Here is a 14,298-nt window from a genome sequence, read left to right on the forward strand (position 1 = left end):
CCATGTACTGGCTAGGACCTTGAGCAAGTTATTATGCCTTTATGAGTCCTGGTTTCCTCATCTGTAAAATGAAGTTTATGATAGCAGCTACCATTCAGAGGTTTGTTGTCAGATTACATAAATAATATATTAAGTCCTTAAAATAGTGCCTGACACATGGGGAGCACTTATTAAATATTATGACTATTCTTACTATCATTAACAATGAATTGGGCTGTTTCGTTAAGCACGGTAATCATCATCATGAGGTATTCTGGCAGAGGAACAACCACCTGTCAGGAACATGGTAAATAAAGAGGTAAGGGGGACAATGTATGTGGGTCAACAGAAGCTAGCAGTTGTTTTCATGGATTAAAATGCCCCCTTTCTCCAACCCCCCAAAAATCTGAACAAAATGTAGTCACACTTGCAATCTCCTCTCGGCATTAATCTGTGAGAGTTTCTAATGCACCATGAAGCACTCTAAAAAAAGGAATGGTAGCCTACTGCACTGAAAATTGAGTGCTTCATTCTTTATTTAAGTTTTCAGAGCAAACTTAGCAGAGCTGCTTTAGGCAACATAAAACTGAAGTATCAAGTTCAGGTCAGTTCAGCAATAACAGTCACCGGAGCTTTAACATTAGTAGTGCTCCAAGGCGTCCAAGGCAAGAAATTTGACCTCAGGCTGTCTCTCTGCCCAGCCTCTACTGCTGACCCAAAGGACAGAGTTGTCAGAGTCCCACTGATGACAACGCCAAACAGACCACACAAATTCAGCCCAGGAGATGTGCCAGGGAAAAAATAACCTTGAAGGCCTTTAACATGTAATTAACATAAAACCAAGTTTTATATCACTAACCATCCCATGGTAACTTTAACCTGTGGCTGCTAAGCCCTGAATTAAAAACACAATTTCAACATCACTGTGTTTTCGCATCCTGATAGCCTAACACAAAAATAGTAAGTTAGCAAAGCAGCCTAACAAATGTCTCAAGTCCCAAAACTTCGAAATTAGCCTATGTAAATAGGAAGGATTATCCAGATAAGTCTGATTTAAAGAGACTTTTTTTAAACCACGAACTCACTGAAATTTAAAGCTATGAAAATATAAAAAAATTGTGATACAGAAATCTGTATTTTTACTAATACATTATGACATCTGACAACTACTATAATTTTGAATAAGGAATGACTATAAATAATATCAAAGATATATGCAACAATTATAATGTGATATAAAAATGTTTGACTTCTAATGTGACAAAGTTGCTATTACTACCATTTATTTCAAACATTTATTATTGAATATAATGTTAAATTTCCATTATATGGGTAGTGAAAATAAAGATATTTTTTCCTCATCTAAATTCACAGCCTCCCTGAATTATCTCCACAAACCCTAAGTTAAAAACTGTAACCCTGATTTTTAAAAAAAACTGAAATTATGAAAAAAATAGAAATTATGAGAATTAGAGGTAGCCTGTAGTTTATCTTCCCATGCCCAGACTTAGCCAAATAATTTCACATATGTGAGTTAGGAAGAAAGCTACAGATCTAGTCTTTCTGAATGTCTGTATAGCATACCAAGGCTTTCATGATATCTTTGATTCTATTACAGTCACAAGTTTCGTCAATAACTGAAAAGAAACTCCAATGACTTGGTGATCAAAATCTGCAGATCTTCAAAGCTAGATTGGAGAGTTAACATACTATCTGACAGGATTAGGACACAAAGAGGTAACAACAGGCTGGAAAGACAAGCAGAAGTTTACAAAATAAAGCATAACAAGGAATTAAACAAAATCAAGTCACATCCTTGGGACTGGAGAAAGAAAGCTGGGATGACAAACCTTTTTTGCATACCTACTGTGTGCATAGTACTATGCCTGCTGATTTATTTGCATTAACACAGTTAATCCTCAAAACAGACACACATAGCCAACAGGTTCCCAAAATGTGCCTCCCCTTATTTGCAGAACAGAGAAATGGCTTATTAGTGGCAGCTGGCTCACACATGGAGTCTTATCTTTAGTGCCAGACATTGAGACAGGCCAAGAGAGTAACCATAATAATGAAGGGACATAAAACATTTTATATAAATATTCTCTGGGAGGAAAAAAGAGAGCGATAAGGTAAAGGGAGCAGAATGAATCCATGCCGCTACCAAAATCCCACTTAAAAGAGAACTATAAAAGGCATTTTTTAAATGGTATCCAACAAGGACAGAAAGAATAAAAAGAAAGCAACAAAATTGTGAAACTGGAGATCAGGTACATGAGTGGCAAATAAATTAGCAGACAAAGACAACTGAATACTAAGGTGACAGGAAAAAAATCAGAAAATTAACCCAATTAATACCAAATAACTCTCAACAGACTCAGAAAGTGGCAGCACCCAGTTCTTCTGGAATTAAGGATGAAAGGAGTAACTAAACAAAGACTGGTTGAAAGTTCATTTAAGAAGCTGAGATGGGGTGTTATATAGGAACTTCGCATGATGTTTCTGTAAACCTAAAACTGCTTTAATAAAAAAAAAAAAAAAAGCAGCTGAGAGACTTCATTCTATAAGAGCAGCATTACCTCTCATTTTATAATCAATCTTCTCTGTTGATTGCCCTCACTCACCCAATATAGTTAGAACCACCTGAAAACATAAGGGTTGGCCCCAAAAGGCAGCAAGATACCTGCCCCACGCAATGGTCAAGCTTGAATTGGAAGATCACTTGTGAAGAATTTTTTTCAAGCGTGTTGTTATATGAAATGAAGAGAGGAAAACATCAAGCTTTAGTTAACCTCAAAGAAAAATTACATATCATTATTCAACAAGACTGATCATCTCTTCTTCCCTCTTCATATCTCTTTCCTGGATCCTTCCCAATAGAATTTAAACATTTTCAGGTCTCTCCCATCTTTACAAAGAACAAACAAATCATCTAAAAACTTCCTTGACTCTATACTTCCCTTCAGCTACCACCATCTCTAGCTTCACCTTTACACCAAGAAATACTCATCTTCCTGCCTCCATTTTCCCTCTTCTCATCCCTTAACCTCTTCCATTTTGTCTCTACCCTATCCGTGCCATGAACACTTCTCAGTAAGGTCACCAACGATCTCCAGATTCCTAAGCCCAGGGGACATTTTATAAGCATCATCTTACTTGATCTGTCAGCAACAAGCAATTCTCTCGTTTGAATTGTCTCTTCTCTTGGTTTCTCAATTTTTCTTCTACCTTTCTAACCTCTACTTCTTCCCAATCTCTTTTGCAAAGTCACCCTTCTCCCAATCTTTAAAAGTTAGAGTTCCTCAGGCACAAATTCTTCTCAGTTTACACTCTCTCCCTAGAACAATGCCTCTCAAACTTTAGCGTGCATCAGTATCACTTGGATGATTTGTTAAAAGACAGCTTTCTGGGCCTCATCCCCACAGTTTTGGTGGGGCCTGAGAATGTGCATTCCTATCAAGTTTCCAGGTGATGCTGATGCTGCTGGTTCACATTTGGGGAACCCCTGCCTTAGACAATCTCATCTACAGAGATTACCTGTTAACTGTCAGCAGCTCTCAAATTTCTCTCTCTAGTGCAAACCCCTTCCTGAAACTCCAAAATATTATAGCCAGCCACCTACATGACATTTCAGTGTCTCAAAGGCATAACAAACTCACTGTGTAAGAATTAACTCTTGAATCTTCCCCCACCCTAAAAAACAACAACAGCAACAATAAACTGGTCCTCCAACACTACATATTTTGGTAAAAGACATGACTTCCACAACTGCTCAAGCCAGAACCTAGAAGTCTCTCTCTCTCTCATCATCCTTATTCTACACATCACTCTGTCCCATTGTTTCTCCCTCGTAAATATCTCTTGAATCTATTTACTTCTCTCCAACTCCAAGCCACCTCTCCTGTAGACTACTGCAACAGCCTTCCTACATCCATTCTTAATCCTTTCTAATTGGTTTTCTTCACTGCAGCCAGAGTGATATTTTTTAAAAGGTCAAATTTGTTCTGGTCACTCTTCAGCTAAAACCTTTCTCAGTTTCAACCTTTCTCTGACTTCCCATTGCTCTCGAGGTAAAGTTCAAACCCTTGACCTGGCTACAAGGCCTTGTGTGCTCTGGCCCTGCCTGCCACTCCAGCCTGCTCTCCCCTTGCTCTCTGCCGCCAAGCACAATGGCCTTCTCTGAGCTCCTCAGGTGGGCACTGTGCTCTCACCACAGAACCCTTGCACCTACCAGTCACATCTGCCTGGAATGTTCTTCCAACTCACCTTACCTCGATTACTCCTATTCATCCTTCAGATCTCAATTCCAGGATCACTTTTTCAGGGGGAAAACCTTCAACCCACCCTGGCCCCCAAACTTTTTTCATTGGACTTTTCACAGTTTGATATTATATCCCCATGAGCTCATGTAATTCTCTGCCTCCCTCTCTGTAATAGGATCAAAGAAGGCAGATATACACAGTTTTTCTCACCATTGTTCCTAATACTGGATAGATACTTGGTAGATGTCTATTTTTATAAATGAATAAATTACAGAAGCAGTTCATTCCATGAAAATATTCCATAATAATCTATGACCATTTTTGTTAACTCAAGTAGCCTAAATCCTCATTAGCAAGAAAAGCTTTCTCTGCATTAACCCCAAATCCCTTCTGTCCATTTGAGATCACTTCCTTCTGTTAGCTTCAACAAAGAGTATTAATTGAATAAAGCTAAAAGCTGCGACACTCAAGGTAATTCTTTCTTCCTTTGTCAAGTGGTATTAAACATGCCGTTACATTTTAACCCAGATATTTTAGAGAAGTTGAAAAGAATGTTAAGGATTTACATCACTGTACCAATGTGCTAGAATAGAATAGACAAGTTTTTAAACATTCTTAGTTTTTATTGCAATTACAGTTTGCAATTGCTTACATAACTCCTGGTTTGCTCATTCATTCATTCATATTTATTGAACCAAATATTTACTGAATTGAATAAGATATGTTGTATTTTTCTACCTACCTCAGGAAGGACCACCAAAATCCCATACACTCCAACTGAGAAAAAAATTGCATATCCCTCGCTGCTTTTAAGAACTATGGCTTTTAACCTTATCTGTCATGATAGCTTTACCATGTATTATATTACTCTATTAAGCTGGTAAACACAAAGCTACTCTAATTCAGAAGATAACATAATAACCAAACACCCAGGGTTTATAATCATTCATTTCTGCTAAACAATAAATTTTCTGTGTTTAACCCCCAATACAAAAAACTAATGTTACAGTCAACAGCTGTCCATCCAAATAAAAATTTAGCTCAACCTCAGGCTTGAAGATCTAAACTCCATCCATCCTAGAAATTCTGTATTTCCAAATGTGACTTTTGGAATAAAAGTCAACTGAAACATAAAGTTATTATGAAGTGATTATAAAAATCCACATAACTGTGACTTTGAATAAGGTGCTTGCAACCAATAAAACTTTTTTGAATGAAAAACTAAATGAATGAAATTTGAGTAGAGGGAGGAATTGGGGGATTTATTTGTATTTTTTGCATTTATTTTGCAGAAAGGCAGTCAAAGAAAAATTAAATTTAAGAAAACTAGAATTACCATTCATAATTAGATACTGAGAATGGACTTGACTCACTGGCTGTTCCAGCAATGGCTTTACAGGCTCTTAAGAGCCAACTGTTAAATATTCAGAAATTTTGAGAGCACAAATTAGCTATGGTGGGATTATTTATACCATGGAACTCAGCATTTTCTACTTAGCCAGTTCTCCAGCACACCACTGCTTGTGATCTAAGAATCTAAGAAATTGCTCAGACTATGCAACCTTGTAAATACTAATGATGAGGGTATGAAGCCAGAGAAGAACATATTTACACAAAACAATAAAAAAGCATTTCTGATAATTAGGTTGTTCAAAATGAAGAATAGAGTCACAGTGTTTGCAATATGGAAACAACACTAAAGAATGAGAAGAACTGATGGTAAATAGACTAAGAAATGTTTGGAACTACCTAGATCTACATATGTCTGGATTTCAAGAATCTCAGTAAATTTTCTGGATAATAAGTAGTTAAGAGGAGTACAATTAACCGCAGAGCAATGGGTTTGAAAACACCTCAACAGTCATCTAAGCACCCTTCCAGGCACTGGCCAGAATCCCATCTACAGAACCACCACATGCCTATAAGCTTTTTAAGGAGAGGGTCTAGGCCCTTTATGTCTGAATGTCCAGGGTCTAGTACAGTATCGAGCATATAACTATGGTGTAGATGTTGCTGAATGAATGAACAAAGGAATGAATAAATGATCATTACCAAGAGGTCATTCACCTTATTCCTGAGTGGCTGAGAACTCTTGAACTTTCAAAGCAGAAATTATATAAAACAATCTTTAATCATCAGCTATGTCCAATAGCAAAAACATACACCAAATCATCAACATCCAATGGATATATAACGGTAGCCAAAATGAGAGCAACATATGTAATTTTAAATTTTCTCATACCCACATTACATAAAAAAGAAACAAGTAAAGTTCATTTTAATAATATATTTTGTTAAATCCAATATAACCAAAATACTATCATTTCAACATGTAATCAATATGACTAACATAAATAAGATACTTTACATTCTTTTTTTGTACTAAATCTTTAAAGTCCAGTATATATTTTAAACTCACAATCTATCTCAACTAGTCAGATTTCAAGTGTTCAACAGCACACATTGCTAGTGGCTGCTGCACTGCACAACTCAGCTCTACGCTATGTTGTATTTATACTTGGGAACTAGGCAATGATCTGAAGTGCTTTATACAATCGTCCAACATATACCCTGGCTTCCAGTGTCTGAACAAATCCAGGACATATATATACCTGCTACAGAGAAAAGAACTGATTGTTTAGGCCTTCAAGAAGAAAATATATCTGATGTCAATTAGTGGGGGAACAAAGCTGTCACCCACTCATGAAAGAGCAAAACTGTAACCAAGGAGTTAGGAATTAACAAATGATTATGATACTGAATCATTATACAGATATTTCTTTCTTACTTTCTAGTATTTTGGACTAGCCAGAGGGAAAGACCAGAAATTACTGAATTGTAACCCAGCTGCCTTGATCTTTGATAATAGCTGCATAACTGTATAGTTTTATCTTCCGATTGTAAAAACCTTGTGACTGGCCACATTGGTAGCCCCTTCTCCTGTTTTTCAACTTTAGAGTCTTCTGATCACAAGACAGTTCCTAATGTTTATTAATGAAAGAACTTGAGTCAGCCAACAAGTAACTCACCCCAATTCCTAAACTATCTTGCTAGATGAAGCTGGATCTAAATAAATCTGGCCTGCCTGACATGCACGGTAGCTTCTTATTAAGACCACCACTTTCTTACACACATTCTATGACTAAGCATGTAATCAAACTGCACATGCTCAATAATTAGATCATCTCTAACTTCATCATCTTGAGCCACTGTATTCATTATCCTAAAAACTGCCCATCTTTTGACACTATAAAACTGTCAAGAGTTACTATAGTTCAGGAGACAGATTTTTAGGCTGATAGGGCATCTGATCTCCTGCTTCATGCTAGGCAATAAACTGTTTCTCTCTTTGAAACCCCATTGTCTCAGGACCACATCTGAGCACACTGAGCACATCCGGCAGAGAACCCCCACCTTTGATGGGTATCAAAGCCAAATGGCATCCTGGGGCAGGGCCAAAGCTGAGTACTACTAATACCTAATGAAAAACAGAATGATTTAAGATAAGGTTATACACTAACCAAAATCCTCAGTCAGGGAACTAGAGATGAGTAAAAAACAAATTCTAATTGATGGTTTAAAAGTTCATGTAAAGACAGAATGCAATCTGTCTAGAACAAGCAATAGCAAGCATCAGAAAAACTAGGCTGTGCTCTGGGCCTTTTATCATCATCCAAGTGCCACCCATTTAACTACATCAATTTTGCTTTAAACATTAAAATAATGATACCTTGTCTTTAATTCAGTAGAGAAAAGAAGAGGCTCATATATTAGGTAGTCAATAAAATAATTACTATGTTCATAAAGGTAAATGACTGCAATCTTATTCTAAACCTCTTTATCACCTAAGGCTAGCTATTGGGAATGTACTATAAAGAGTTGTGCTATAATGAAAAACTTTGCTGGTCTTAGTTCTTGGTTCCTGGGGAAGCAACCTCTGAATCTTTGGACTCTCTTGTGATAGGAACGTTTTTTGTTATTCATAGTGGGCCCAGGACTACATAATAGTTCATATATTGAGGAGACCACTGGGAAGGGCCACCCTCACCCACAGTCTTAAGGTAGAGGCTGATCATACCAGAGGAACTGATCAGGTGACTAAGGGGTTGATGCTCTGAGCCAAGCAAAGTCAGCCACACCTTCCTGACAGATTGAGCTCACCCATGTGGATACTGATTCTGTCAATCATCCCTATGTAATGAGATCCCATGTAAAATCATGACACTCAAAGTCACAAGGAGCTTCCATGATTGATAAAAAATACATCACTTCTGTGCCGGGAGGGTGACCCTTGTGACTCCACGTGGAGAGGACACATAAGCTTGCGTTTGAGGCCCTACCACACCTGGCCCTGTGCATCCATTCCTTTGGCTTATTTGTATCCTTTCCCTCTAATAAAACTGTAATCATGAGTATAGCGCTTTCAGTGAGTTCCATGAGTTGTTCTGGCAAACTATCAAACCCTAGGGGGTGGTGGGAACCACTAAATTTGTAGTCAGTTGGTCAGAAGTGAGGGTGGCCTGGCTCTCTGACCTTGCAACTGGAGCCTGAATGACAATCTTGTAGAGGATCACCCTTAACCTGTAGGGTCTGGCCTAACTCCGGGTAGTCAGAACTGAATTGGATTGAGTGACTTAGCAGTCTTTGTAGTTGCTGATTGAAGTTTTTGATACCAATGGAAGAGTACAAAAAGTTTGGCACTGACCTTAACTACAGAAAGTTTGGTAATGCTGATCTGGGACCACAAACATAGGAATAACAAAGAAGTAGTCTGAACCAATTTTCACAATGCAAATCATTGAACCACTGTCTTGTTCCACCTGATAAAAAATAAAATAGATGTAATTCACCTCCTTGTGCATATTTTAGAGGTCACAAAAGACCCTGTCAGTTGTTTCTGTTCTCAGATCTCATACACAGTGGTGCTTATTGACCACTTTAACAAGCAAAATCTGATAGTCTGCTTTTCATGGTGGTCCAGGTTACTCAATGTGCCCCAGCTACTAAGAATGAACTCAACAGTTTGAGATGGACAAAATGCTACTGTTTGATAAGCCGTCTATTTCCAACACTCAGGAAACTGGCACATCCTATTCAGAACCAATGCATATTCTTTTCCTTCATACCAAGTATCAAAAGCAAAGTTTTATTTAAGCTTCAGGGGCAAAATGGACCCCAAAGATCAACACTGAGAAGACAGGCAGCAAACATTAAAAAAAAAAAAAATTGGAGAATGAAAGGAAATTATTTCTACAAGTCTTGAGAGATCATAAAAGAAATTTTGTTTCTACATTTTAGAAACTCAAGAGGAAAAGAGTATAAGGAGAACTTTCCTTTGAAGTACAAAGTTAATTGCTAAATAGTTTCTGAAAAAAAATCACAATACCACCTTTAAGATAACAAATAACTGATTCAACATTTAATGTAATGAGATGTACTTAAAATTGCATCTAACATCTACCAGTGCATGTTTACTTTGCTTTAGAAGAAAGAAGGCAGTGTGATGCCAAGTTCTAAGTGGCTGACCCTTTTGAGCCTTTGTTAAGAGACCTACAAGTTTTGACATGCCCAGAAGATCTCCAATAATTGCTTTTGAGATTTCCCATTAAGTAAATCTCAGCCAGATTAAGGCATAGCTCAGCAACAGGGATATCACTAGGAGTCATCCTCAAAACACAACAAACACCTCCCTTAACACAAATAGCATGGACTCATTTCAATGATAAATGCCCTTAAATGATTGTGAATAAGAGGCTTGTGGGTCCCCTGTTAAGGAAGATTTTCTGGCCTCATAACCAATCTAATAGAAAATTTGCATATTCCTGTTCACATTAGGTAAAATACCACTATTTGATAGGCCATTTATTTCCAAGACTCTCAGGAAACAGCAAAAAAAAAAGTTTCACAAATGGCAGCATATCATTCTAACCCCTACATGGGTGTAGATCAGGAAATGTGCCCAGGATCTTTCAGAACACTAGTTCTGCTGAATGCTAACAGATATTAGAAGGGAGAAGAGATGAAGTACTTTGGAAAATTCTGGGTTAAACAAAATTAAACATGTTACTTTATTACTTAGAACAATTCAGAAACTTTAGGATGGAAAAGTACTTTGTAAATCTCCAAGAAGGAAAGTTCTAAACTTATTTGATCATCCAACTTTGTTTTCATGAGACATCTTACAGAGTAGTAGTTCTCAATGTTGGCCACATACTGGAATCATGAAGGAAATTTTTAAAAATCCCAGTACCCAGACATCACCCCAGACCAACTGCATCAGAATTTCTGGGAGTGGAAGGCAGGAATCAATATTTTTTTAAGCTTCCCAGATACAGAGCCAAGTTTGAAAATAAGCATAACTTTGGGAAACACTTAATTACCCTCTCCAATTAAAAAAAAAAAAAAATAGTCACACAAAATTGCATTCCTGGGTCTATCGTGGAAGAGACCCACAAAAAAACAAAATTAACATTCAACCAGCTTTATTCCACTGGATATTAGTACTACCTTCTACCTCCACCTCACCTCTAAACTAGTCATTACTTTCATGCCATGCTTTCTGATATTTCTTCAACATTGAGTCCCTGAATGTTCTGCACTGTCTGCAAAGTTCATCCTCCATTTCATTTTATGTCAGAGAAAAATTGGTTTTTAGTAGATTCATTAATCACTATCAATATAAAGAAATTTACCAATCTGACACATATGAACCAATAACTAAAAAAGTAGGTGTAAAATGAATTTTAAAAACACAACAGATCACTAAAAGAAGAGTTGTACATTTTAGATTGGTTACCTTTTCAGTATTTTGTGAGATGTTAAATTTTTATGAACACCCAAGAATGTAGACTTGAAAACCCTTGCCATTGACTGCCATGAAAACAATCTGAGAACTGCATTAACGGTCAGTGGTCTCTTGGGAAAAGCTGCCAATTCATAAGATCTTGTAGAATGATTAATCAATCGTACACACAACAAATTCAGTAGTACATTGAAAGGAAGAGAAATCTAAAAAGATTCTTACCAGACTTGCCAATTTAGTCTCTGCTGACTCTGACCCCAGAACTGAAAAGCCCATTGTCCCTTGAAGGCCAAATGCCAAGACAACACTAAAGATGGATGAACTCAAAGTAAAGAATTTAAAGTAGGTAAAAATATCCTTTCCCCCTAATATTCAGCTACAAATGAAAAGCACAGTTTTTGACCCAGCTTGTTTACCAATTCAATGGACTTGCAAACTTAACAGTAACATCATAACACTCCTTGAGTATCACACCAAGTTGAAAATTTAATTTTCTCAAAAGCCATCTCTACTTAATGTAATTTCAATAACAGGTAGTATTATGTACTAATATGAAAAGATATCCAAGGTGTGTTAAGTGGAAAAAAAAAGCAACATGCAGAATAGTATATGTAGTATGCTACATTTCATGATAAAAATGAGAAAAGAATGTAAATTTTTATTTGCTTATATGTACATAAAGAAACTCTAGAAGGATATGGAATACACTAATAACAGAAGTTATCTGGAAAGGACTAGGCATATAAAGAACAAGGGTGGGAGAGAGAGTTTTTACTAAAAGCTTCTTATTATATTTTTAAATTTTGGAACCATGCTAATATACTTATATTTTCAAATATTTAAATAAATACAATTTTGAAAAATAAGCTACAAGCACGATAATTATAAAATTTTATGCTAAGTAGTAATTTTCTTACTATCTTTTCTTCCTTTCTGGTCTTATTAGCAATACTAAGATTCTAGTTCTCAAAATTACTTACCTTGTACATATAAGCCAAAATATAATCATGTTTATGGAGACAATTTTTCCCTCCTCTCTGACAAAATCTTCATCTACATTGACAATTTAGGATAGCAAGACTACTGGCTAGTCAAACAGAAATACATGCCCCTTGACTTCTGAGTAGGTAGTATCACAAGTGTGAAAATTAATATATACTTTCCACTTAAACATTATAAAAATATTTTCTTTTTGGAGCAATTAAAACATTTTAAAATTGATTATGGTGATGAAAGCACAACTCTGAATATACTGAGAGGCACTGACTGTACAAGTTGGATGGATTGCATGGTGTGTGAATAAAACTGCTTTTAAAAAATTACAAAAATATACACTGTCCATTGGATCAATTAATTGGCAGTCCAATCGTTGGTATCCTGAGTGACTGCTAGATAAATTGTTATGGACTTAAAATTTCCAGGTGCCTGGGTTATTTTCTAAACAACAAAAGAGAATTGCAAATACTATTCTGATTATTAAAAAAAAAAAAAAAATTTAAATCAGCGGGAAAAAACACTGCTCCTTCCAGAGGACTGGAAGTTGCCTCAGACAAAGCATGTATTTCCAGGGCTTTCCACAGAGCACACCCCTTGCACTAACTTTCCCTTTTCCTATCAAACCCTTACTCAGCTTAAATGAGAATCATGCTTTTCCAAATCTTTCTGTCACAATTAGTCATTTCTTCTATTATACAACCTAACTTTTGTACAGTTAATTATATGCCTATTGATCTGCCTGTCTCTACTAGAATGTGAGATCATTAAAAGAAATATCCCCTATTTACAACTACATCTTTGAGGATAACTTTTATTTCTTAATAAGTGATTGTACAAACAACAAGAAAAACAAAAACCTCCTGGCCTGCCAGATACAGTGATAAATGCATTATCTCAGTCAATCCTCCCTAGAACCCTGAAAGGTATACTGAAGCCATTTTACAGATAAGGAAGCTGAGGCTTAGAGAGGATAAGTAACTTGCCCGAGGTTATACAGGCAGTAAGAAGCACAGTGAGGCTTCAAACCCAGTATTCTGCTCCAAAGCATTACTCCTAAAGTCTTCTCTTAGATATTAAGTAGATTGATTAATATGGCCATTTATTATCCTTTTCTAAAACACTTGTATTCTACTAACTGTTTTCAAATTACAGGAACCATTAGAAGTGTAGGGAGGGGGAGTGAGAGGAGTGAGGAGCTTTTGTCTCCACCATTACAATGCTCCTATATATAATCTGCCCTTCAGTGACTAAGTGGCTCATTCTCTAGACTGATTGAGACTATTTTCCTCCCACTGTCCCAATCCCAATACCTTAACCCTAGATTTCCCCGCGAAGATTAAGTTCACCAGATGCTGCTTCCGGGAGCCACCCTCTTCCCTCCTGTGGTCTCAGAATCCCCTTAGCCCACATCTTAAGGGATTTAGTCTTAACGTATTCATTTGAATGTTTACTAAATGTACTTTTAGGTGTCAGGCACTGAGGATACTGTATTAGCAAGACACAGGGCCTGCTCTCCATGAGTTTACAGCACAAGACCAAGCAAAGAGGCCTCCTCAATCTTTCCCGTTCTTTTCTCTTGTTGTTAATTATAATAGTAACACTAATAAGCAACATGCATGCTTGTAATTTAGACACACATATAAGCAAAAAGGCAAAAATATTACAATCATATGAAATGTTATCAGAGATGACTATTGTGGGAGTTTTGATGTATATTCTCTTCTACTATTTAAATATGCTCAAGTTTAGCCCAAATTTTTAAAAGACCTTTTTCACTTGGTACTTACAAAAAGTTCTCCTCCCACACTGTAATAAAAGTGGGACTTCCTCAGGATATAAGCCAGATTTGTGTTGTAAACAGTCAATTTAGTGTTCCCATCAAACATGTGCAGGTACTTAGAGGGTCTTACCCTATATCCCCAGCCCCTGACAAGTGGCCAGAGTTCAATCACTGCTCATGAAATGAAAGAATGAATGATGTACATGACTATTAGCTCATAAATCAGGCACTCTTTGTACTTAAATTGTCAAGATATAGAAAGGATTCCAGTGAAACTATTACTTCTTAAAAGGAGAAAGCTATTTCTCCTGGCTATTTTATTCTTGCCAGGTAAGAAAAAAGCTCTTCAAAGATGAAATAATAAAAACTACTGTCTCATCTCATTTCATATAATATCATGATTACAGCCTTAAAACAATTAAAAGAACACAATAATCCAACTCTAAAGTAGCGAAAGCCATAGCCAAGTGCTAGATGTC

The 14,298-nt window shown here is 36.6% G+C and overlaps 1 protein-coding gene across 3 annotated transcripts in view; it reads right to left on the minus strand.

Annotated features, from left to right (window-relative positions):
- CDC14A (cell division cycle 14A) overlaps positions 1 to 14,298 on the minus strand; it is a 187,645-nt gene that overhangs the window by 108,651 nt on the left and 64,696 nt on the right. The window lies entirely within an intron of this gene.

The sequence above is a fragment of the Choloepus didactylus genome, chromosome 2, assembly GCF_015220235.1.
Source record: "Choloepus didactylus isolate mChoDid1 chromosome 2, mChoDid1.pri, whole genome shotgun sequence".
Classification (NCBI taxonomy): Eukaryota; Metazoa; Chordata; class Mammalia; order Pilosa; family Megalonychidae; genus Choloepus; species Choloepus didactylus.